Source organism: Ursus americanus, chromosome 1 (genome assembly GCF_024610735.1).
Source record: "Ursus americanus isolate L20-20 chromosome 1, mUrsAme1.1.p, whole genome shotgun sequence".
Classification (NCBI taxonomy): Eukaryota; Metazoa; Chordata; class Mammalia; order Carnivora; family Ursidae; genus Ursus; species Ursus americanus.
In genome coordinates, this window is record NC_142127.1 from 30,898,372 (window position 1) to 30,924,337 (window position 25,966).

At 36.9% G+C, this 25,966-nt stretch overlaps 1 long non-coding RNA gene across 2 annotated transcripts in view; it reads left to right on the forward strand.

The window, feature by feature from the left end:
- Positions 1-25,966, forward strand: part of LOC123782170 (uncharacterized) — a 218,955-nt gene that overhangs the window by 52,082 nt on the left and 140,907 nt on the right. For both annotated transcript variants that reach the window (XR_006776927.2, XR_015723759.1), the window contains one exon: positions 13,187-13,287. This is a non-coding gene — a long non-coding RNA (uncharacterized LOC123782170). The remainder of the gene's footprint in view (positions 1-13,186; positions 13,288-25,966) is intronic.

Consider the following 25,966-nt stretch of genomic DNA (forward strand, 5'->3'; position numbering starts at 1 on the left):
TTTAAATAAATGTTGAAAATTTTGGAAACCATTTGCATATTTATTGGTACCCCCATTGAAGTTTGTATCTTGGGCAACTCAACTTTCAATCTTATTGAAATATTAATTTAGTCTTCATTATTGTTGGCTTGAGGAAAGTAATCACTGGGTCTAAAGTTAATAATAGTTTTATAGTAGGGTCTCATGGATTTTACAGTGATAGGGATCTGTAGTCTGAATAATGGCATTTTTCTAATTAAGCAGCAATTGAATAAATACAATAAAAATCAAGGATGAACTATTCATTAATTTTGATGTGTTTAGTTCAATTTAGATTATACTTCATAGAGTTTTTGTTATTTCTCTGTTGAATAATTTATAAATGTAATGAGTAACATGAATCATTGGGACAGTTTTCTATATTTTATCAAAATAAATTGTTTGATGAAAAATGGAGCAAGGTTTATAGAGGGGGCATGAAACATTAAATGTTATTAAGAACAAACACTAGAGGGGTGGTGGACGGGGGATGGTAAAATAGGTGATGGGGATTAAAGAGTACGCTTATCATGATGAACACTGAATAATGTATAGATTGGTGAATTACTATATTGTACACCTGAAACTAGTATAACAGGTATGTTAACTATACTGGAATTAAAATTTAAAAACTTAATAGTAATAAAAAAGAACAAACATTAGATAGTGAGCAATTACCTTTCATATGCTCCATCTTTAATATATGTTCAGTTCGATAAAAAACAGTTAAAGTGAGTATCATTAGCTGACCAGCTGCCATAACGGTAGAGATGGTGGCAAAAATACAAGAGAAAATCCCACTGCATTAATCATGACTTTTTAAAAGGAGTTAGAATCTTTGAGTATATATTACCTATACAAAATAACAAATTGTCTTAAATGTTCCACAATTGGGCCATGTACTGTTGAAAATAAATCCTCAGATCTAGAGAGCAGATTTCTCTTTTTTCATATAAATGAAATGTTAGGAAAGATAGTACCTGAAAAACCTAAGTAAATGATTTGCATAGTAGTATCAAGGAGATCGTAGAACTGGAATTCAGTGCCTTTGTTTCCCACTTTCTATGTATATCCATTCTTGAAAGAGCCGAATGACCAGCCATTCTGTGCAATCTTAAAGAATATGTTCCTATACACTTTAAGAATTAAAAGGAAACCTGAATAACTGTCTTATCAATTTCCTATCCTTTAAGCAGAGTCACATGTTTGTTCATACCAATTTTGAATTTTCTTTTTTTTTTTTTTTAAAGATTTTATTTATTTATTCGACAGAGATAGAGACAGCCAGCGAGAGAGGGAACACAAGCAGGGGGAGTGGGAGAGGAAGAAGCAGGCTCATAGCAGAAGAGCCTGATGTGGGGCTCGATCCCATAACACTGGGATCACGCCTTGAGCCGAAGGCAGACGCTTAACCGCTGTGCCACCCAGGCGCCCCCAATTTTGAATTTTCTGTAGCAAAGCCCTTCTTTTCTCATTACAGTGCTAGGGAGTTAAGCAAATCTCACAGTCAGGAAAACCTTCATAAATAACTTTCATTTCACTTGGCCCATTTTTGGTTCTGTCCTCTATAGAAATAGATGATAGTTGCTCCAAGTTTGTTTGAGACTCTTGGCTTTCTTTTGGCCATTTTAATATCTACATTCATTTAGTAGATTTTGTTCTATTCTCCTTTTTTCTTACTTTCTGTAAAAAGCAGTAAGTGTCATCTGGTTTTTAATTTTTCTTTAAGTTAAATGTATTAATCTTGGTAAGATCTAAGAGTATTAGGATAGTGTTTGAGATAAGTTGAGACCTTCTAGGATGTTTTATATTTGAGCATGGGAATCATGGTTTTGTGTGTAGTAATATTTTGGGTTCTTGAAAGTTGTCAGTGATACTTATATCTTACTCTTCTCTTAGTCAAATAACATGATGTTGCCTAATATTTTCTATTAAGTACATAACATGTATGTAGTTATGACATTATACATACTATCGATGTAAGTAGAATATGTATTGTCAAGATGAGTAAAAATAGGCTGACGTTTATCCCTAAAGAACTCTCTCAACTAAATACATTTGTAGATTCACAGATTCAAGTGATTAAGTGAAAGTATATCAATCTTTAATCTATAAATAGGTTATATTTTACATCAGTATATAAGTAATCAAGAAATTTTTATTTTATATGTTTTTACTCAGTTTTAGAATATAAAGGATGCCAGGAAATTTTAAATATTAAATCTTAAAATATTATAATTCATCAGTTGAGGAAAAGTGTGCATATTTATTCACATAAGGGAATCAAACTTTATTTTTATTTATTTATTTATTTATTTATTTATTTATTTATTTATTTATTTGAGAGAGGGAGAGAGAGCATGGGGGGGAGAGCATGAGCAGGATCACGGGAAGAGAGAGAGAGACTCTCAAGCAGATTCCCCACTGAGGGTGGAGCCGGATGCATGGTTGGATCCAATGACCCGTGAGATAATGACCTGAGCTGAAACCAAGAGTGGGATGCTTAACCACTGAGACACCCAGGCGCCACTAGGGAATCAAACATTAAAAAATGTTGTTATATACTGTCCCACATCTAACAGGATTTTGTTTATTTTTTATTTTTTGTAAGAGAAGTTTGGATAACATTTGCTATAAAACAGAATTGTTTAGACTAGTATTTTGGTTTAGAGTGATTTGTAATACAGAGCATTTTTTTCTTTACTATTAAAAGGTCTATTATAGAAATATTTAAATCTATTCAGTTTGTATTTTAATATTTAGAAGACTGGGTTATGGCAGCCCCCTAATTTGGGTCTTACCATATACTTTAAGCAATTGATTCAGTTTGCATGGGAAAGGCATAAGGGCTGAGAAGGGTTGTGAAAATTCTCACTGAAGATGACTAGTGAAACTGGAATCATCATTTGTTCTGATTTATCTCAGTCTCTTTCAGTATGGGAATATTAATGTTCTTTTTCTCTGTTCACTCCAAAATTATATTTTAAACATAAATCTAAATGTAGATGTCAGATGATTTCTTTGTTTTAAAGAGCAGGTCTGCATTTTCCATCTCAGACATCATGTTTATAAGAAATCTGGACAGTGCCACTTGAATATAGGAATTTCTTAACTCCAAAATTTATGCGACTTCTGTCTATTAGGAGAAATATATGGAATTTTTTTTCGTTAAGACATGTTTTTATTGGGATAGCCTGTTTGCCATTGCTGCTTAAACTGATCCCCAAAGAGTAAAATCTCAATGAATCATTAGATTACTTGCTTTGGAGCAAGGCCAGGAGCAGTAAGTTTTCAAGATAAACAGTGCTCAGGCTGAAAGAATGGCACAGAAGATTTCTCAGGTGGAGTGTTCTTACTTCCCTTCTGGCATGTACTATATTACACTGTGTCTTACAGATAAGGATTGCGAGAAAGCCAGTGTGAAATAACTTTATTTCATGATACTTATTTCCTAGCTCTTTCATGAAAATGTTTCTTGAATAGCCCAAAGAACATGGCTTTGAATTCATTACCACTCATTGAATGAAGCCTATTTTCATGTTCATCTCTACATTTTAAGAAGGGCCCTGATACCTGTTCTGTTCACGGCTGTATTCTGGTTCTTAGCACAGAGCCTTGCCCAGACCAGGTGTTCCGTAAATGTTGATTGAATATTTGTTGAATGAATGAATTCAGGTTCATATCAATTGAAATTTGATTATAAACGTAAGTCTAGGATGCTGTAAATGTTGTGTAGTTGAAAATACCAGACTGGAACATTGGGTCTTTATAATTGGCCATGTAGATGTCCTCTGAATAATTGAACTATGCAGTTGATTCATTGCTGTTCATTTGCTCATCTATTCATCCAAGAGATCTTTATTGACTACTTTGTCCATGATCGCCATTATGCTACAGCAGTGAGATGTATCGGGCTTCTGAGATATATCAGTATACATGAAGGACTTTCCCTGTCCTCCTTGGTCTTGCCATTTTGTATTGAGTTTGAGGCAAGCCAAAAATATTTACAATAAAGTCAATAGTGTAGAGATTAAAATGGACGGAATAGGGAGAAATTATGCATTGCTAAGGGATAAAAGAGACTTCGTAGAGGCAGCTAAGACTCAATGATAGGCAAAATTTCAGAAAGTAAAATTGATGACAGAGAGCTCCCCAGTGCTATGGAATGTGTGTGTGTGTGTGTGTGTGCATTTGAATTTGAACACTTGACTGCTTGGCCTGAGGAATGGGCCAAAAAAAAAAAAAAATGTGGCCCTTGAGAAATTATTGTTTTTGGTGTTTTTTTTTTTTTTTTTTTTTTTTTGCCTGTGTCTGCACTCCCTATTACTTTATGCCTATATCTGCTGAGATTAGAGACCCCTTGGGTGAGTGATTTCATCTTTGCATTCTGCATTGTCCTTTGTCATTATGTGTTCATGGTCAGGTTTCTAGAACTTATAATGGCAAACTTGTTCTGGTTGAGAGTACAGCTAACTGGTATTATAATGCATTGTTTGGGAGACCAAAGTTAAAGGCATTCAGTTATTTCTCCTATCACCAAAATTAACTATTAATCAGAATCTAGTTCAGTTTCTCTAAGTAAGATTATTTTAAGCACGAAAGTATCTTTTAAAGCATAGAACAGAAATTAACTGAAGGTAATGCTAGTGATTTTAAAGAGTTAATATAGTAGCTAGCAAACATCATATATTCCCTGAACTTTCAAATTATTGTAAAGTTTAATTTATTTGTTTAGTTTAAAAAATCAGTTTTACTAATATGTATGGGTCACTTGTTTTAGGAATCCTGTTGGCATTTTCTTTATTATTCAAAACTGTAGTTCATTTTTATACTCCAGTGTTCTCCCAATATTCAGGAACCTACGTGCAAAGGGTTGACCTATAACAGGTATTGAAGGGAATGATGGGTGGATCTGGTACAGTCTGTATAGCTTATGGACTTAATGGAAAGCTTACATGCACACATTCAATGCTTACTCTCTCCATGGGTTCTGTATGTGTGAATTTGCCTACTCAGTAAAAGTTTTTGGAAGCCCCAAATCAGTATTTGCCGTGCTTCTATAGTCAGTCACAGACATGCAGAGAGCAGCAAAAAATTCTTAGTTGCCCAACACACACACCCAGCTGAGGTCCATCCCGGTGAAGTTCTACTGTCTTCTTTGAGCTCTCATACTGGAAGCAAGTGTCCTTTTCAGTCAGTATGGTGCCACATTTTTCACATTTTTATGCTTTTTATTGGTGGTTGTGTTGTTTGAAATACCCATCAACCATTGTGCTAAAGTGCTGTCTAGTGTTCCTGAGCATAAGAAGGGTGTGATGCGCCTTACAGAGAAAATATATGTGTTAGTTAGACAAGAGTCATTCTGATATGAGTTATAGTCCTGCTGGTTGTAGGTTCAATGTTAATGAATTGACAATATATATTTAAATGAGGTTTCCTTAAACATAAACATACAAAAAACAAGGTTATGTATTGATTGGTTGTTGAGAATGTTGTGTCTGGAGAGGCTCACAGGAACCTAACCTTGTATTTTCCCTTGGCATAATGGTTCAGTATTCACTAGTTCAGTTTCTTTGGGGACTTTATAGAACACAACTACAATGAGTAACAAGATATACTTATGTTTTTCTGGGGCAAAGGACTGTACTAGTTCTCTGATTCTCAGTGGGGACTTTGATCCCCTCAAAGGGTCAAAACTCAAAGGAGTCCTTCTCATTCTAATATTCTTGGACTCCTGGGCATGTGATGTAGAAAGCGGAGCTTTTGTGCTGGCTGAAGTGTTAAAGAAAGGAGCAACTCAGAGACCCCAAAACCAGAGACTTACATTTCCACCTCGCCATTTATGAGTAATCTCACCATTACTGGTTATTGCCATCAGATAGAACCAGTTTGAATTCCAATTTTCCAGTTTACTAACATGGTGATCTTGGGCAAGAATTCTTAACCTTCTAAGTTTCAGTTTTCTTATATGTAAAGTAGATACAGTAATACCCACCTTGTAGGGTTATTTTAAAGACTAATTAGATGATGGGTTTAAAGAATCATGTAAAAGTACCTGGGAACAGTCAAAATCATCATTATAAATGTTGTTATAGTATATTCTTGATGGATAATTATTAATTCCTTTCTTTTTCTCCTTCCCACTTGGGATTGGTATGAGATCAGTTTTCTAATACCTGGATGAATTAGTGAATTCACTGTGGAATTGCCTTTTTCCTGCAATAACTAGTGGAGAAAGTAGGACATGCTCTCAGGGCCTCTGGTTTTCTTCCCACTCATTCCTGTGGTCTGGGGCTCTATGGCAGTGGTGATGAATGACTGGAGCTCTGTGTGGCACTGATGGGGAGCAGTCAGCTGTGTTTTGGTTATGAGGGGAATCACCTGTCTCCAGTTCCTGACCAGGGGAGAAGGGCTCATGCATCAGAGCTCTCCCAGGTGCCTGTCTCCCTGAGGGAAGATCTGGTTGACTCCAGCAATTCAGAGGCTCTGTGAATGACACCCAAGTGCCCTCTTCACATCCACCTCAAGGGGACTCTTAGGATTTTACTTTCCTAATTTGAAAACCTGAAACCTCATTTCTTCTCAAGAATCCCTTAGACTAATCATTTCCCTTAGCCTCTCAGAATTCCCTTGACTTATCTTAAATATGTGAAATAACGTAAGTACGATGACACATCACTGAAGAATGAGGTGTTCTGCATTAATGGATTTTCCAGGTGAAATTGGCCCCTTGCTATGTTTTGCTTTATTAATTTCATAGAAATGGTCATAAGTTGTGTTAGACATTCTTTTGACTTCTTAGTTGTGTTTATATAAAGTGGATAATTTAAACTTTTGTTGATTACTCATGAATCAACTGCTGTGTTAGGTTATAGGACATAGCAACTCCCTCAGAGACAGCTAACAAATAGATGAATTGTCCACATATATTAATAATTCCAGTTTGTTCTCTTTGTGTTTTTTTTAGTGTTGTTGGATTTTTGTTACTAGGTGACATAGGTAGGTGAGGAATGCCACTGTAGTTCATATTCTAGAATGAGTTATGTTATAAATAACTTCCGATATTTGCATACCAGCACAGCCCCAATTGTTTGTATCTATATTTATTTACTATATATATTGACATCATTGTATTTATTATGATCATAGAGTATTATAGTACATTATAGTAGTACATTTGATGTTTATATTTAATACATTAACATATTTGAATGGATTAAAATATACATAAGACTTCTGTATGTATTTTCCCCTTTCTTCTATGAAATCCTGCTTGAGATAAGCCAATGAAATAGGCCTAGGATGTTTTGTGGTCCAAGATAAAGCTTGTTATAGAGGAGTTTGAAACCCCAAGATAGCCCCACATTACTACAAATTGGATGTTTTAGTCACAATTTTGTCTCTTTGGAGTACAGTGTTTAAGTAGCAATTCCTATCTAGTTCCAGACCTCTGAGGTTCTCTTAGGCACTGCGATATCCTGTTTAGAGGTCACATTATATCCAAGGGCTCACAGAATGACCTCACTTCTTTTAGTACTGGCAGAATTAATCTACTGTCTGCAACATAATCTAACTCAATTAAAAAAAAAAAAGAAAAAAAAAGAAAACCAGAATGTAAAGAAAAACAATAGCAGGCTTTATTCTCCGTGTCTCTATTTTGCCCTGGGTGGAAATGACCCAACTCAAAGCCCCTGAGCTTATTTATTTACTTTGGACTGCTTGAGGGGATGAGTGAAGCTGGGCCCTGCAGTCAGCTCTCAGTTTTCTCTATCCACAACATCCAAATTGGCCATCTCTGCATAATCTGAAAACTACACATTCAGTAAAATAGAGACAAAGAAATATAGTTGCTATGAAATAAAATGACTGTCACAAAAGGAGAGATCAAATGTGAGAGAAGGCACATTTAATGTAAAAAACACAACTGGGGTGCCATTCTTTTTCAAAACAGCCTAAGTGGAGAGTGCAAATGTAATGCATGGTAATGAGGGTGCCCAATTTTGGAAAGTGGTTTTTAAAATGCTGCAGCAGAATGCCATCTAGAGTCTCTTAGGAAAAAGCCAAATCTCATCGGGGACCTTTTCAAGCATCATTTTCTCCTTTTAAATGATCTCATGTGAACTTGCTCTTAGTCGACTTGGCATAGCATTCTATTATTCATTGTTTTTGACCGCTTGCAAAAGGAACAAAAGACCTGTTATTAGTGATTTGTCAATTGTTGTGAGACTTAGTCTAGGTACTTACAGAGCTCTTTGCCTCATGTTTATTTTGTTGTATGATGTTGTATCATCTAAGGGATTTCATAGCCCCCTGATTCTCAACTTAGACAATCTCTTCTCAAGTGGTTAGTTTGGAAGAAATGACTGACTTCAGATACTAGGTCTCTGAGCACATTGAAATTTCTCTTAAGAAACTTTTTCTCTTCACACAGGAGATTTTGGCTTTGGGGTAAAGACAGTTCTTCTCTTTGACTATTTGTGTATAATCAGGTGAAAACGCAGCCTTCCAAAGGTACAATTAAGAAGATTGTGTTATTAATATGGTCATTTTTCCAACTACTGAACACCTCACTGCTGGACATGCTGTATAATCCACAACCAATGCTATGGTACTACTTTTCTTAAGTCCCCAAATTTCTGGCTAGGGATGTTGGACCTGTAGGGAAAATAGAATATGGCAAATGACATGAGAGATAAAGGCTGCTATGCCGAAGTGCAGAGGAGGAAGAAATGTGGTTCATGAGGCAATAAGACACTAGTAGTTCTCCATGAAAGAAACGCCATGTGTAAAGAGGATAAGTATAATTTTGACATGTAGAAGTTGTAAGGGATTGTAGCATGGGGTTTATAGATGGCATGAAGAGTGTAAGTAAAGTAACAGAAAGAGAAGAGAACGTGTTTCTCCAGAAGCTTAAATATTGGAAGCACCTAACGCACAGAGTCTTAAAAGGATTTTAATTGATCTTCTTTCTAATGACATACACTTCTGTGGTTCATGTGATGGTGAGTTTTGTAGCCTGAAAAGAACTGTTTGATAGCACCATGTTGACCTAATAAATTCTTAAAATTCCCATACAGTGGCTTTCATCTGAATACACTAATAGTAGCGTCACAGTCATAGTTCAAGGTATATCCTAGTTGTGATTATTCTTGGTCATTTATCTGATATATAACAGCCCTTTTGAAGCACTGAATTATGAGTATGCTTATACATATTTGTATACCATTTATAATGAAAGAAAAATTGATATACTACATGCAGAATATTTTTGGCCTGAATCAAGTCTATTATTTTATTTTTTTAAAGATTTTATTTATTTATTTGAGAGAGAGGGAGAGGGAGCACAAGCAGGGGGAGTGGCAGAGGGAGAGGGAGAAGCAGGCTCGCTGCTCGAGCCCTGTGTGGGGCTCCATCCCATGGCCCTGGGATCATAACCTGAGCTGAAGGCAGACGCTTAACCAACTGAGCCATCCAGGTGCCCCTCAAGTCTATTATTTTAAATCATGTTATTTTGGAGTTGAGATTTCTGTATTCTCAAAGCATCATTATTTCTAAACAATTCTGAGATAAAAAGTATTCTATTGTAATATAGTACAGGTTGAGCTGAAAAAGAAAACGACACAAGAAAAACCAGAAAGTTATCTTTTTGGGTGGTATTAGAGAATATTTGCAGAGAAATATGGTAGGTATGTGGTTACAAGGATCAGATTAAATTTGCAATGAAAAGTAATACAGAAAAAATTTATTTCAGAAATGGAAGTTTCTGTAAGAATATATAGGAAATAGCACATGTCGTCTTTCAGCCATCTTTCCTCTGGACCTGAATTTTTTCAAGGCTAGTTTATAGAGTGGAATGAGTTTTATGGAGAATTTGAATGACTCAACATTTTTCAGGAAGCAGTTTGAGTTTAAGTGATCTTCTTTTGTCTTTTCTGGAGGGAAGGGAAAGAGGGAGAGATGGAGGAACTGAGAGTTAGTTTGTCACTATCTAACATGGAGTATCCATTTTGGGCAGTTTCATGGCAGTCACCACCTGCCTCTTTCCAGCCCTCTGGCTTTGAGCAAGTTACTTAAATTCTCTACAAATCTACTTCCTCATCTGAAAAATGGAGATAAAACACTGTATGAAAGGGTTATTGTAACAATCAAATGTGATAATGTAAAGTGTGTAGTTCTGCATCTAGTACATGTTACCCGCTCACTGTAGGCACTTATTGTACAACTTTCATGAGCAGGGCAACTTTGACTTATGCCTCTTACTTAATCTTCATAACAATCCTGTGGATAATACTATGACTTTCAATTTACAGATAAAAATCTTGAAACGTAAGAGACTAAAAGTGGTTCTTACAAGTTTAAACAAACCCGAGAGTAAGAGCCAGGAGTTCAACTTAGATGTGACAGTTTCAAGCCTGCAAAGCCCTGTTACATCAAATTAAATTATTCCCTCCCTCTTTCTTCTCTCCATCCCCCTTTCCTCCTCCTTGCAGTTCCACTCTCTTCAAGGTAAAGCCTTTATTTTAAAAAGTTTATAACAATAGCATACAAATCAGATGGAATAATCTTTTCATTCCAGTAAATTGAAGCAAATATGATGACATCATTATATCTCCAAATGCCATCAATTCCCTTCAAAAATATATTCCGTTTTTAATTTTTTCAAAAAATGTATACTCAAGTAATACATATTAATTATTAAAACATTAGGAAGTAGAAATAAATAAATTTCCCGAATACTTAATATCCAAACACAATCACAGGCAACATTTTGGTGCATCTCTTTAATTCATCCCTATCCATATGCTATTTTTTTTCTCTGATAGCAGTATTATATCATAGTGTGGTTTATAATATGCTATTTTTAATTAATTATCATTCAGAAATGTCTTTCCAAATCGGTTAGTGTATATCTACATAATCATTTCTATCAGCTACATAGATAACTGATTAAAATAACCCTTACTGTATATTTATATTGTTTCTGATTTTTTACTTTTATGAACTATAGACTCTTGCATATACACCTTTGTGCACTTAGCCAGTTATATCCTTAGGATAATTCTGTAGGAAGAGAACATATGAGTTGGTGTTTATACACTTCTCTGTTTCTTAATATATTATGCCAAATTCCCTCCCTTAAGGAAAGGAGCAATTTATACTCCCTTTAGCAGTGTATGAAAGTGCCCATTTCCACACTCCTACACTAATGGTTATCATGCCTTTTAATCTTTGAGAACTCCATTAGACCAAAAAAAGTGACTTTATTGCTTTTCGTTGCATTCCTGTGTCTATCCATTCTATAAAATAGTAATATTTCTGAGACTACTATCTAAACAGAATGTAAACTTCTTAGGTCAATGACAAAATCTCCACATACTTAAATATTTATATTCTCCATTCTTCTGAAATAGAGTAAATCCCCAAAGAGTCATTTGAGACACTACTTGGCAGAAAAGCATGGATTAACAGTATATAACCTTATTAAAAATATCCTTGAGTTTTATTTTCAAACTTCACACTCATTGTTTTCGGAACTCATCTGCTAAGGTAACCTAGTCCTAACTGGGAATGACAGCAGTTGTCTAGGTAGATTCTTAAAACAGAGGAAAGGAAAAGGTTATGGTAGTTGAGCCTTGGCAGCCCTAACTTTTGTGTCTAGCTTGAACTTCAGTCTCATTCAGTCTTTCTTCCTCTGTGGTTAGTGCCAGAGTAGCCAAGGTGCAATGCCAAGGTCTCCTTGGGCCTCAGCGGGAAAACTATGCAAAATGTATCTGATAGGTTTGTTTTGGTGATTACCGAACAGAACTGATCGTGATTTTTTGTCCCTATTTAAAAAACAAAAACAAAAACAAACTCCCTATGTAATACACAATTACTGCTTTGTGTCAAACAAAATTCATATAATTTCCCATAAAGAAAAGCACTGGTTTAGTATTGTCTTTCATATACTCTAGACCAGTTTGCAAAATGATTATACTACGGAGTCTGCATTACACCATTTACACACACACACACACACACACACACACACACACACACACACACTCATACACACACACACTCATACACATCTCACTAGTTGCTGAAAAATAATGGCATCCAGGCATCACTAAGAAGATAATGTCTTTAGGGTCTGCTAATTCCTTGAACATTCATACTCAATTCAGAAACTGAGCAATTCTAAACTATGTTTTACATGATTTTCTACTTAATTTTACCCTTACTCTGTATTATTTAAACCATCATATAATTTCAAATTTCATATCAAAAATGAATTTATATTTGAATCAACAGCACTTTATTTATTAAGTAGTGGCACATACTGTTGAAAAAGACTTCCTTAAAATAAGAAGTTTCATTTAGCTAAAGGCAAGAAAAGCAAAGATAGTCAACTCAAATCTGTGATTAGAGCCCGGGATCTCACATTATCTAAGAGTGTTCCTTGACTAAACCAGACGCATTTTAATGATCGGTCAAACCAGGTTCCAGAGAAAGGTACTGCTCTGTTATTAAAAGGAAGCTGAATGATTAAATTGCCATTGGGAACATCACAGAATCCACAATAAAGTTCACTTCATGCACTGATCAGAAGGAACTTGATCTTGACATTCTGTGGTGCTTTGCATCCTTTAAATGTTGACCGTAAAGTAAAATTCATTCAACAACCTCTGGCATCATGTCCAGGGAATGAGATTGCTTAAGTGTTTGTGAATCACCCAAAAAGAAGCAGAATGTGAGTGCAATGACAGATGCTGGTGACTTGTTTCTGTTTTCAATTCATAAAAAAAGGCACCTCTTTCAAATGCCCCCAGTGTGAATGTTCAAAATGAACTTGAGGAACTCTACAATATGTTCACTGTAAAAGAGTCAAGAATTATAAAACACTTAGGATTTATGAAGGAAAAAAAATAACATAAATTTGCAGTGATGCCCCAGATTCACTGAAGAATCTAAGAATGGGAAGAATAGGAAGAATAATAAGAGCTAACATTTGTATTGTACTTATTATGTACCAGGTACTGTTTTAAGTGCTTTATATGAATTAATATTTCAACCTTCCAAACAGCCCCATGAGGTGGCTATTTTATTTTTTTAAGATAGTGGTAAGGCAGAAGTCACACAACTAGTAAGTGGCAGAGCTATAATTTGAATTTTCTTCTGATTCAAGATGGTACTTCCAGATGGCCAGGTGACAATGGAGCACTGCCAAGCAAGCCCCAAGAAAATGTACAGACTCCACGTGAAGTTTTATTGGCTTCTGAGGAAGTGGTAAGTTTGTAGATATTATCACAGAATTAAATGCATTCTTAAGAACTAATGTGTCAACTAGGCATTTAGGGGAGAAACTGCACCGGTTTCTAAGGTAAGTCTACCACTAAGTCTCTGTGAATCCTGGGCCTGAACCTGTCATTTTCTGGGGCTCAGTTTCCTCATTTGTAAAGCATTCCATCTGGATGACATGTTCAAAAAGAGATTGTATAATTGTTTTCTGAGACAAACAGCTAAACACCTTGTGGTTTGGTGGAGAAATCTGTCTATAAAGACCCTGCAGAGGACATAATGGTAGTGTTTTCTGCTATTAAATGGATTCAGTGAAGGGACTTGACCAATATTTGGAGATCAGCCTTTTTGCCTTCTCTAAATTCTTCACCTGTGAAACAGATTAAGGCAGATAGGAAAGTGGCAACTGGGGGTTCAGGATAGAGTAGAGTCAACCCTTCTTGTTTGTTTGGGGATAAGCTTCAACACTGAGGAAGAGGGTATTGACACTGGCAACAGATGACATTATTCCTATCTGAAATTCAGATCAAATGATACAGCCCTTCAGAGCATTCCCAAACAATGGCCTTTCCAGCAGTGTGAATCTGCAAACAGAGCCCAACAGTTAATTTCAGTCAGCCAGCTTTGGCGGTATTGCTGCTCCAATCTTAGATTTACAGAGCCGTTTTTGATGAAGACAATAAAAGCCTCCTTTCCCTCCTGTGTTGCGTTATGCTCTGACACTTTATCAAAGCACACAGACAGAGGGTTGTTCTTAACCATATATAAAATGGAGCAACCTCACAAATCATGTTTTAATATTGCACTGTGGAAACACCAAGGTTAAAAGGTAAATCTGCGGTGTAACCATATTGATTAATTGATGTAAGAAAGGTCAGGCTAATCTTTATCTTGCTTGAAAGACTTTAGTTCTACATGGCAGATTTGTTGAAATGGTTCCTGTGTAAAAAAGATAGGGAAAAAAAAAGTGGAGTCTTACTTCAGAGAAAGTGGGGGAAATCTCATCAAGTGATCACTTAGAGAAAGGTTAGCGAAAGGAGCCTTGATGCAAAGAAAATGGGGAAATCTCTTCAAACACTCACTCAGAAGGTTAAAGCACTAAAACTGGGACTAGAAGGTGAAAGTTATTTAGATTTCCCTGTATTTTTAATAGGCTTTGTTGGAAACACCTTCACCAGTTAAGCAATCATAGGAGAAGGAAAGGCAGTGACTTTAGATAAGAACCTTAGCCCTGCCCCAGGAAGACCAGAAAAGAGAGCTTCATACTCCTCTTTCTAACAAGATAGAAATCTATTGAAGCAGAAGACTTGACTTCTTTGCCCCTCTGGTCCTGCCCAGGTTAAAAACAGACACATAATATCTCCCACAAGATGGCTTCCATATCTCCAGAGCATGGTGGGAAGAGGGAATTATCCCCTCCATGCAAAGATGCACAGACATGTAAAGAGCAGCTTGCTCAAACCTGCTTTTGGAGCCAGAGAGATGATGGGGTTTGAGAATTAAAATTTAGGATCCTGAGAAAACAGAACTATACAAATAAAAATGAGGAAGGACTAGGGGCTAAATCTATAAGTGTGGAGGGAGAAAAAGAAATCTAAGGAACAAGAGGACAGGATGCTGACCCTGAATTACAACACTGTTGAATGAAAAGAAGAGCTTGGGTCAGGAGAGGATGGAAAGGGGAGTGACTGTTGGAAAATTTTTCTCATTATGCTCATACCTGAAATGAACCTGAATAGGCCAGGCTATGATGCAGTCATAGGCGCACCCAGAAACTTCAGAGGTTTACTATAATAAAAATTTATTTTTGGCTCATGTAAAGTCCATGCAGCTGAGTGATACTCTTGCATCCTACAGCTACAGCATTTGGACCATGTGATCTCACCACAGCAATGGAATGCCTCGAGGATCCATTAGATGTTTTTTTTTTTAAAGATATTTTTATTTATTTATTCGACAGAGACAGCCAGCGAGAGAGGGAACACAAGCAGGGGGAGTGGGAGAGGAAGAAGCAGGCTCATAGCGGAGGAGCTTGATGTGGGGCTCGATCCCACAACTCCGGGATCACACCCTGAGCCGAAGGCAGATGCTTAACCGCTGTGCCACCCAGGCACCCCCCATTAGATGTTTTGAAGGACAAATCTGGAAGTAGATTACATTATCTTATATCCCACTGTTCTGGATGCAGTCACAAAGCCTTGAACTAGCCACAAGAGAGACTGAGAAATATGGCATAAAATGTTACTTGTCTAGGTTTAACTTAGAACACTAGGTATTTAAGGTTTTCATGAAGAAAAATTACCAAAGACTGCATTGTTAAATATTGGAAGGAGTTACCATGGGATATTTGGAGAACTTCATTGCTATTCTCTCTGACACTGAGGGTAGAAGATTGGACTCATTTTTCTATAAGTTCTATTCTTTATGTAATTTTATGCTTCTGTAACTGTATAAGCTTTTTATTTGCAGGGAAAACATGAAATGTAAGCTAGATGTTTGATATTACTTTCTTACCAAACTAATTTAATTATCCTTCTACTCACTGACTGTGGCTACTTCCTATAATAAATAGGTAGTGAAACTTTTATGTTAAGGAAGTGCACACATACAAAAAAGGATGGAATCTGGAATTAGATGTATTTTATTTACAAATTTATCCATTGTGTAGCCTAAGGTCAACCTTATTAATAATAAACATTTGAAGACATAAATCATAACTCGGTACTAATCTGTATGTAAAATATAAGATCTAACCTTAACATCATAGTCGCTGGAATTCTGATAGGTTGTATGTTACACATTTTGCATTTTTGTGTTATTGGCTTCAATATATGTTAATAGATGGTAATTATATGCTTTTCATTTGGACAGCCCTTATCCAAAAACGATTTAATATTCGCACATCTAATGGGTCACGCACAGCTATTGATCATTTGGATCAGAGTGCAATTTGAACTGCTGCTGGTTAGATTAGAAATTGTAATCATGGAAAAAGATAAATTACAAGGTCTCTGCGGATCAGTTTTGTTTTCAGATTCGATGCGCTCTTAGACATGAAACACCAAGTAGGGGAGGTTAGAGAAGATCTGTAGTGTTGTTATTAAATGAGTTTTCTAAGAAATACATCGAGAGATCTTCTGTACCCTTTCTACCATTGTATCATGAATGTGAAATTTATAGGGAATGACATATTATTGCAAGAAAGATGGTGACAAACATCCATAAATTATTTGTGAATTACAACTCTAAGGACTAAAGGCAAAAAAAAAAGATGTTTATTTTGTAAATACACATTTTGATGTAATAAATCAAATGCTCTGTTAAAGTTATGCAGTTTTTAATATATCGAGATTTGGTCTATATTAGAGGACATCTAAGTGAAGATTAATTTGGATGAAACAGACTTCTAGTGACTTCAATATTAAAAGGATTTTTATTTTTGTCTTAAAAAAAACTCTTTTTCGGGGTACCTGGGTGGCTCAGTTCATTAAGTGTCCAACTCTTGATTTCAGCTCAGGTCATGAGATCCAGCCCCATGTTGGGCTCCATGCTGAGTGTGGAGCCTGGTTGGGATTCTCTCTGTCCCTCTCCCTCTGCCCCTCCCCACCCGCTCTTGCACACATGTACTCTCTCTCTTTCTCTCTCTCTCAAAAAAAATTCTTTTTCTTTGGGTCTATAAAGGAAATACATTCTCATTTAGAAAATTTAACCCAGGAATGGACCCTCAACTCTGCGGTCAACTTATCTTCCACAAAACAGGAAAGAATATCCAATGGAAAAAAGACAGTCTCTTCAACAAATGGCGCTGGGAAAATTGGACAGCCACGTGCAGAAGAATGAAACTGGGCCATTTTCTTACTCCATAAATACACAAAACTAGGCTCAAAATGGATGAAAGACTGAAATGTGTGACAGGAATCCATCAAAATCCTAGCGGAGAACACAGGCAGCAATCTCTGTGACTTTGGCCACAGCAACTTCTTGTTAGACACATCTCCAAAGGCAAGGGAAACAAAGGCAAAAATGAGCTATTGGGACTTCATCAAGATAAAAAACCTTTGCACAGCAAAGGAAACAGTCGACAAAACCAAAAGACAACTGACAGAATGGGAGAAGATATTTGCAAATGTCTTATCAGATAAAGGACAACTATCCAAAATCTGTAAAGAACTTATCAAGCTCAACACCCAAAGAGAACAAATAATCCAATCAGGAAATGGGCAGAAGACATGAACAGACATTTCTCCAAAGAAGACATCCAAATGGCCAACAGACGCATGAAAAATGCTCAACATCACTTGGCATCAGGGAAATAGAAATAAAAATCACAATGAGATACCACCCCACACTGGTCAGAATGGCTAAAATTAACGAGTCAGAAAATGACAGATGTTGGCGAGGATGCAGAGAAAGGGGAATCCTCTTACGTTGTTGAAGGGAATGCAAGCTGGTGCAGCCACTCTGGAAAATAGTATGGAGGTTCCTCAAAAAGTTGAAAATATAGCTACTGTATGACCCAGCAATTGCACTACTGGGTATTTACCTCAAAGTTACAAATGTAGTGATCCAAAGGAGCACCTGCACCCCAATGTTTATAGCAGCAATGTCCACAGAGCCAAACTATGGAAAGAGCCCAGATGTCCATCAACGGATGAATGGATAAAGAAGATATGGTTGAGGGCTTCAGAGGGGAGGGGAGTGGGGGATTGGGATAGGCTGGTGATGGGTATTAAGGAGGGCATATATTGCATGGTGCACTGAGTGTTATATGCAAATAATGAATCATGGAACATTGCATCAAAAACTGGGGATGTACTGTATGGTGACTAATATAACAAAATAAAAAGTATAAAAAAAAAGATATGGTGTACACACACACACACACACACACACACACACACACACAACGGAATATTACTCAGCCCTCAGAAAGGATGAAATCTTATCATCTACGTCAACATGGATGCAACCGGAGGGTATTATGCTGAGCGAAATAAGTCAGTCAGAGAAAAACAATTATCATATGATCTCACTCATATGTGAAATTTAAGAAACAAAACAGAGGATCATAGGGAAAAAGAAGAAAAAATAAAACAAGACAAAATCAGGGAGACAAACCATAAGATACTCATTAATCATAGGAAACAAACTGAGGGTTGCTGGAGGGGTAGGGGTGGGAAAATGGGGTAACTGGGTGCTAGACATTAAGGAGGGCATGTGATGTAATGAGCACTGGGTATTAAATAAGGCTGATGAATCACTGAATTCTACCTCTGAAACCAGTAATACATTGTATGTTAATTAATTGAATTTAAATAAAAACAAAACAAATAAAACTATTAGGGCAAGGTTTGGGGGAGATAGTAGTTTAGATTTTTAATTACTGATTCTATTTGTTAAATGGTTATAAGTCTGTTAAGTTTTTCTATTTATTATTGAGTTAGCAATATTATTATAGTTTTCCAGGTAATTTTCTAGTTTGTCTGAATTTTCAAACTTTTTAGCAGAAAATTTTTCATAGCCTTCTCTTTGTGATTTGAAAAATCTTTATCTATTATTATCCTCCCTCTTTTATTCCTAACACTGATGTATCTTTGATCTTTTATTCTTAATTAATCTTGCCAAAGGATTTACCTATTTTATTATTCTTGGATATGGCAACCCCCAAAGAACCTATTCATATGATTAAGAACCTTCTTAGATATGGTGAGCTGAGACTTGACTTTAACCTCCAAAAGAGTCATAACCTCTTTGCCTATTCACGTTTTTAGGAAGTTCACAAACTCAGAGCCCCTGGAATGAAGGAGAAGCTAGATAGTGTAAACATCACAAGGAGTGTGGCAGATCTCCCAACCGACATTCTCTTTTGCAATATGACCTCCCCCATCAAGGGAATGCTCCTTCATGAGGAAGGGGAATCTATTTCTTGAGTCCCTTGAATCTCGGTGAGCTCTGTGACTGCTTTGACCAATAGAATATGGTAGAAATGTCCCCGTGCCACTTCCAGGTATAGCTCTTAACTGGCCTGCAAGGTTGTTTTTTTGCCTCTTGGAAGCTATCCACCATATAAGAAATTTGACTACCCTGAGACTGCTATGATATAAAAACGAACCAACACAAAGAGAGAGAGAAAGGCCAACAAGCACCCAGGTGCCAGGCCTGTGAAGGGAAAGCCATTGTGGATGGCCAATGAAGTCAAACTTTTAGATGCCTCCAACTCTAGTCTTATCTAACTATAATGCATGGGAGACTCTAGGTAAGAGCTACCCATTGGAACCCATTCAAACTACAGAAATACCTACCATTTGCCCTGATGTGGATGAAACTGGAGGGTATTATGCTAAGTGAAATAAGTCAAGCAGATAAAGACAATTATCATGTGGTTTCACTCATGTGGAATATAAGGAATAGCACAGAGAACCATAGGGAAAGGGAGGGAAAACTGAATGGGAAGAAATCAGAGAGGAAGACAAACCATGGGAGACTCTGGACTCTGGGAAACAAACTGAGGGTTACAAAAGGGAGGGGATGGGGGATGGGCTAACCGGGTGATGGGAATTAAGGAGAGCATGTGTTGTGATGAACACTGGGAGCTATACACAAATAATGAATTGTTGAACACTACATCAAAAACTAATGACGTACTACATGTTGGCTAATTGAACATAATAATAAAAAAAAAACGGCAGAAATTTGAGCCATAATAATTAATTGTTCTTTTAAGCTCCTAAATTTAGAGTTGTTTGATATGTAGCCATAGATACCTAGAACAAGTAGCTATTATGAAAAATCCTCCCCCTCAACCTTCTTCCAATAAAGATTGTCTTTAACAGGATAAATATACGTAAGATGAACAGACATGCCCAAATCATTAAGAGATTATTGGATGCCAGCTCTGAAGTGACACTATTCCTTGAAATACCCAGAATGCCACTGTGCTATCCCACTCAAAGTGAGGACATATGGACATTGGGTGATAAATGGAGGCTGACTCAAGTCCACTTAACAGTGGACCTAGTGAGTCTGAAATTACTCCCTAGATATTTTCTGAGTTTCTTTTGTATCAGAGGTCAGTGGTGTATTATTTAAAGCTGATAAGTCAAGTAATAGATATAAATATATAATGCTATAAAAATGTATTACTTAAATGTATAAAGAATATAATAATATAAGCAAGATCAAAGAGAAAAGAGGACAGGCATCAAGAAATAGAATGATAAGAATTTCTTCATCATTTACAGTGGTAAGTAACTATCAGAGAACTATATTAAGCTAGTTATATGTTGTTAGATCAAAGTTAAAACCTAATACTCCTGTAGTGCTTACCTGGCTCTGTTATAAGTGGTTTAATCTTCACAACGATCCTTTGATGTAGATATTATTACTTATCCTATTTTATAGATGAGGAAACGGAGTCAGAGAAAGGTTAAATATAACTAGCCCAAAGTCACACAGCAAGGATACGGAGAGTTATAATGGTAGCCATTACAAGAAGCCAAAAACAGACAAAAAATCTGGTTGGCAGTCATGGTCTGCAGACTTACTCTTCCTTTCCTGATAATATGGAGTTGACCTCCCAGGCACACTGTACAGATTCTTGTTCATTTCTGCATGGATCATTTACAGTGTTAATCTGTGAGTTTGCATGCTGACTGCTTTTTTTTTTTTTTCATCTCTTTTGCATTGCAGTTATTGGTCACAAAGTGAGTTAATTAATTTTGTCACTTAATTGTTGCTATACTTCTCTCTCTCTCCCTCTCTCTCTCTCTCTTTTTCCCTAATGCAATGTCTGGTTTTTTTTTTTTTTTGTTTTTGTTTTTGTTTTTTTTGTCATCACTTGCTGGACTAGATCAGGTCCTTCTCTTTGATTTTTTAAAGATCTTTGTGCATACAGCTGCTTTGGCAAGTCACGAATCAAACTGAGAGCCCATTGGAGGGTCATACACTGTCACAAGTCTAAAGAGCACAGCGTGGCAGTTTCCAATCCCAAGTGCAAGGCTTGCCTCTCAGTCTTTTTTGGCTGGCTAGGTTCTTGGCTGTTGTAGGGTGCCGATACCAGACAGCAGAGGGCCTGCAGTAACAAAAACAAGGCTCAGTGAGGTAATTGGGACTGAAAGAATGTTTGCCTATCCCACAGACTTCTCTGCAACAGGCAGCCAAATTTAATATATCCTATGAGAACCTGGGCACAGACACTTTTTGCTTTTTCCCAGTTGATTTCTCAAACTTTTATCATTATTATTTTATTTTTGCTATAAGCTTCTCTGGGTTAGTGATCTGAAGAGTGGCATGGAAGTCACTTTTTTTCTCTTGTGTCATAACTTATCATGGTTCATCAAAGCAGGAAACACACCTAGAAAGCCAAACTCAGTGAGAGATGAAGTGAAAGTACTATTGGGTATCTTATTGGGTATACTACTGGGTATCACAAACACAGCTGCTGACCTTCAGAATGGCGAGGGGAGGTTTGGCATCAGCCTGGCAATTAGATATCTGTGCAGAAAGGTAGCTGTATAGACTTGTCCTTTCCTTAATCTGGAACCCTTGGCAGCAGTTTATTCAACAGCCATTTTCTTTACTTTTTCCTTGCCACAGCATGTTCATTTGTTTTAACAATCTGACAGTCATGGCCACCAGGAGAGTCTGAGCACCATCGAAATCCCAGGGACTGAATCTCGTTAAGTCTGTTTCTGTCATGATGAGTCTGTGCACCTTGACAGTGATTAGTATAGGAGAGGGGTATGTGATATAACTGTGGCCAATTGGTATACGTCTGTTGGAAGGGGCTGGAGAAAGAAGTTTTGATCATTAGAAAAGATGTGGGAGAAAGTTCGGTTGCTTTTCTGTCTTTGGTTAAATCTGGACGAAGAGGTGATCCTGGATCTTCTGCATCTGTCCTGTAATTACAAGAGGAGCTAGTTAAAGGACTAGGCAGCATGTTGAAGATAGCAGAGTAGACAAACAGAAAGAAGCTGATACCTTGAGGATGTCACAGAAGAGCCAAAATAAACAGCCCCATAACCACTCTTCTCCCCAGCTTCTGGAGGCATCAGATTATAAATTCCCTGATTTTTAAAAACTGACTTTTAATTGGGGTCTTTTTATCTTTTAGTCAAAAATGATACAGTACCATTGTAGATAAATTATTTATTCCATTCTTAGAATCAAATCAGAAACCTACATGTGCAATCACTGATCTGTTTTCTTGCTGTTTAACCCATTGGACACTGGTCTAGAGATCTTCCAGTCATGGATTCCTTCAATAAATGGTTGTTGAGCCTTTACTATGAGCCAAACACTGAAGATGGCACCATGAACCAAATCAATGTTGTTCGTCCTTTCATGTAATTTATAATCTAGTGGGAAGCAGAAATGCTGAACATGGGTAGTTGGAATAAAACACCTGTGGATTCGATGATGACTTTACCTGCAGCATCAGCATCTACCTTTCAGAATGTGCTTAGCCAAGGTGTTCACAGCCACAGCTGGAGGCTATGACAGTCTGGTCTCACTGTGATTAGATTGCTGTGGTTGCTGGACCTTGTGGAAAGGGTAATAAGAGGACACTGGCCCACAGGCACTCAGGACTCTACGTTTTCTCCTGGCCATTTTAGTAAGTTGTAGCACTTCCCCTCATGTTCTGCTTTTTGCCTTTTGGATTTGTTCATTGGTAGTAAGAAAATTAAAATTAGAATGTATTAATAAAAACACAAATGCAGTTCCTAGCAAACAGTATATAAATATAGGAATATTTACCTCTAATTATTCCTAGTTAGCATTTAGGAGAGACTGTGAGCCAGATTTTAAGGAGGTAGTGTCTTTAATTAGTCAAGCTTCTCTTTCTGAAATTTTCCCACTCATGGCCTCTTTTCTTCCACTCTGCAAATATTTATCGAGTCTTTGCTGTGCCCTGGGGATGCAATGAATAAACCAGGGTGCAAACATGAGGGTCTCTATTTCATTCTTGAAGAGTTTTATTATAATTGAAGAGTCCAGGCTTGGGAGGCAGACAGCAGGTCTTGAATTTTGGCTCTATCATTTATTAATTGTGAGGCTTTGAGTAAGTTGAGAGATCTGTTTGACTTCAGACTCTGTAAACAAAATTGTCAATAATTACAGTACTCATGACATAAACATTTATGGGGATTAAATGAGATAATGCAGGTAAAACATATAGCTAAGTGTCTGGCACATGGTATTGCTCAATAAATGGTAACCACACTCAGAGATCAGGCATGTGCATTAGCAGCTATGACACAAGCCAGCGAGCAGTGGGCCCAAAGAGCTAGAGGAAGAATGCTGCATGAATTTAGAGGAAGGCGTCTCTGGGAAGATGACTGGGAGCCACTTAAAGGGGGAGGTGCTATTTGACCTGGGTTTTCTCAGCTTTGACTTTAAATTTGGCTGCTTTTTCTGTTGTGGTTGACCGTTGGTTAGAGTCAGTACTCTCTTTTCAGACCTAGACTCCATCTTGATGAGAGTCAGTAACTTTCTTTTATCCCGTGAAAGCACCATTAACTCCACGCAGTCAACTCTTTGAAAGCAGGGTTCATCACTGAGCAGAGATGGGAATGAGATAGGGCAATCTATCCCCACTACTAGGAAAATGCCACCTGTTCTTCACATAGATTGCCTTGCTGATAGTAGATCAAAAATCCTGTGATTTAGAAGAGGCTTCTGACATTGAACAGATATTTTTGTTTCCCAGATGTTAATTCACTGATATTTAAAAAGAGATGGTTGGGTTATGCAATATGTAGAGGAGATCATATAGCAAGGGCTAAATGGATTATAGGACATACATACTCAGCACAGTGCTTTGAACAGAGGGGACACTCAAAAGCATCACTTAAATATTTATAATCACAGATCCTGTAATTTTTATTATATTAGTTTGCTATTGCTTCCATAAAAATTACCATAAATGTAAAAGTACCCTTAAACAATACAAATTAATTATTATTATCATCTGTTTTTGTAGGTTAGAGGTCCAACACAGTTTTCACCAGAATAAAATCACAGTGTTCCTTTTTGGAGATGCTAGAGGAGGATCTATTCTCTGCTTATTCGAGTTATTAGCAGAATCCAGTCACTTCTGGTTTTAGGAATACAATCTCCTTTTCCTTTGGGTTTCCAATTGAGGGCCATTCCCAGCTTCTAGAAGTTAGTCCACATTCTTTGGCTCTTGACTCACTTCCTCCATCTTTACAGCCAGCAGTGGCGGGTCAACTCCTTCTCTTGCTTGGAATTGATCTTCCTAATGTCTGTCTTGCTAACACAGCCTACACAAATCCTCTGCTTTGGAGGATTGATGGGACTGGATTTGGCCCACCCAGGTAATCCTGGATAATCTCCCTACTTCAAGGTCTGTACCCTTAATGACATGCACAATGCCCCTTTGCCACATATTCGTGAGTTCTTTTTTGTTGTTGTTATTGTGATGATGTTAGTTACCATACAGTACATCATTAGCTTTTGATGTAGTGTTCCATGATTCATTGTTTCCGTATAACACCCAGTGCTCCTTGCATTATGTGCCCTCCTTAATTCCCTTCACCAGGCTAGCCCATCCTCCCACCCCCTCCCCTATAAAACCCTCAGTTTGTGTATGGGTTCTGAGTGATTAGGGAGTGGATATCTTTGGGGGGCATTATTCTGCCTTTCACACCTATCTTTTCACATTAAAGAAAGCATGTTATGAACAGATTTTTTAATTCTTTATCTTGGAGTTCCCATTCTCTACTTGACTTTCTATCCCCTGCACACCCAACGTATCAATGGATCTTTGTTTCCATGCAACAATCTTTATAGCATCCTCTCCCTTCATGCATGAATACCCTTCCTTCTCTATTTCAATTTTTTCTCTCCTCTCCCTTCAAACCAATGGTTTTCATACGTACCCAATCTGTTATTACAGCTATCATTCTCAAATCTGTTATATTTAGCTTTTGTCCCTACTTTTCTATGAATTTTCTCTATTTTTATCAGTGTACACTTTCTGCATTCTGGGTTCTTAGAATTGTTATTTTAAGTCTTTAGAGAACTGGATTAAGAGAAAGAAGAGAATGCAATAATTTGAGAAACTTTGCTTTCTAGCAATGTATTTTCTTACTTTATTTTCATTATAATTTTCATTAGATTTTTAATTACAAAATTAATGCATACTCATTCTAACAATTGATGCAATATTAAATGAATAATAAATAGTAACTACTCCTTAACCCCAGCTAATCCCACACCTAGTTAATGAAAGTTCACAATTTATGTATCCTGTGTATCTTTCTGTTCTTTTCTCTATGCTCATATAATGATATGCAAATACACAGAGCCTTTTCATTTTCACTTGCTATAATAGGTTGAATGGTATCCCTCCATAATTCTTATGTCGAAGTCCTAACCCCCAGGAACTCAGAATGTGACCTTATTTGGAAATAGAATCATTGTAGATCTAATTAGTTAAGAGGAGATCACTAGAGTGGTGTCCAATATGACTGGTACCTTTATAAAAAGTGGAAATTTGGGCACAGAGACATGTACACAGGGAGAATGCTATATGAAGGAGAAGGCAGAGATTAGGGTGATGCTTCTATAACCAAAGATGGCAGCAAACAACCAGAAGCTAGGCAAGAGTCATGGAACAGATTCTCTCACAGCTCTCAGAAAGAAT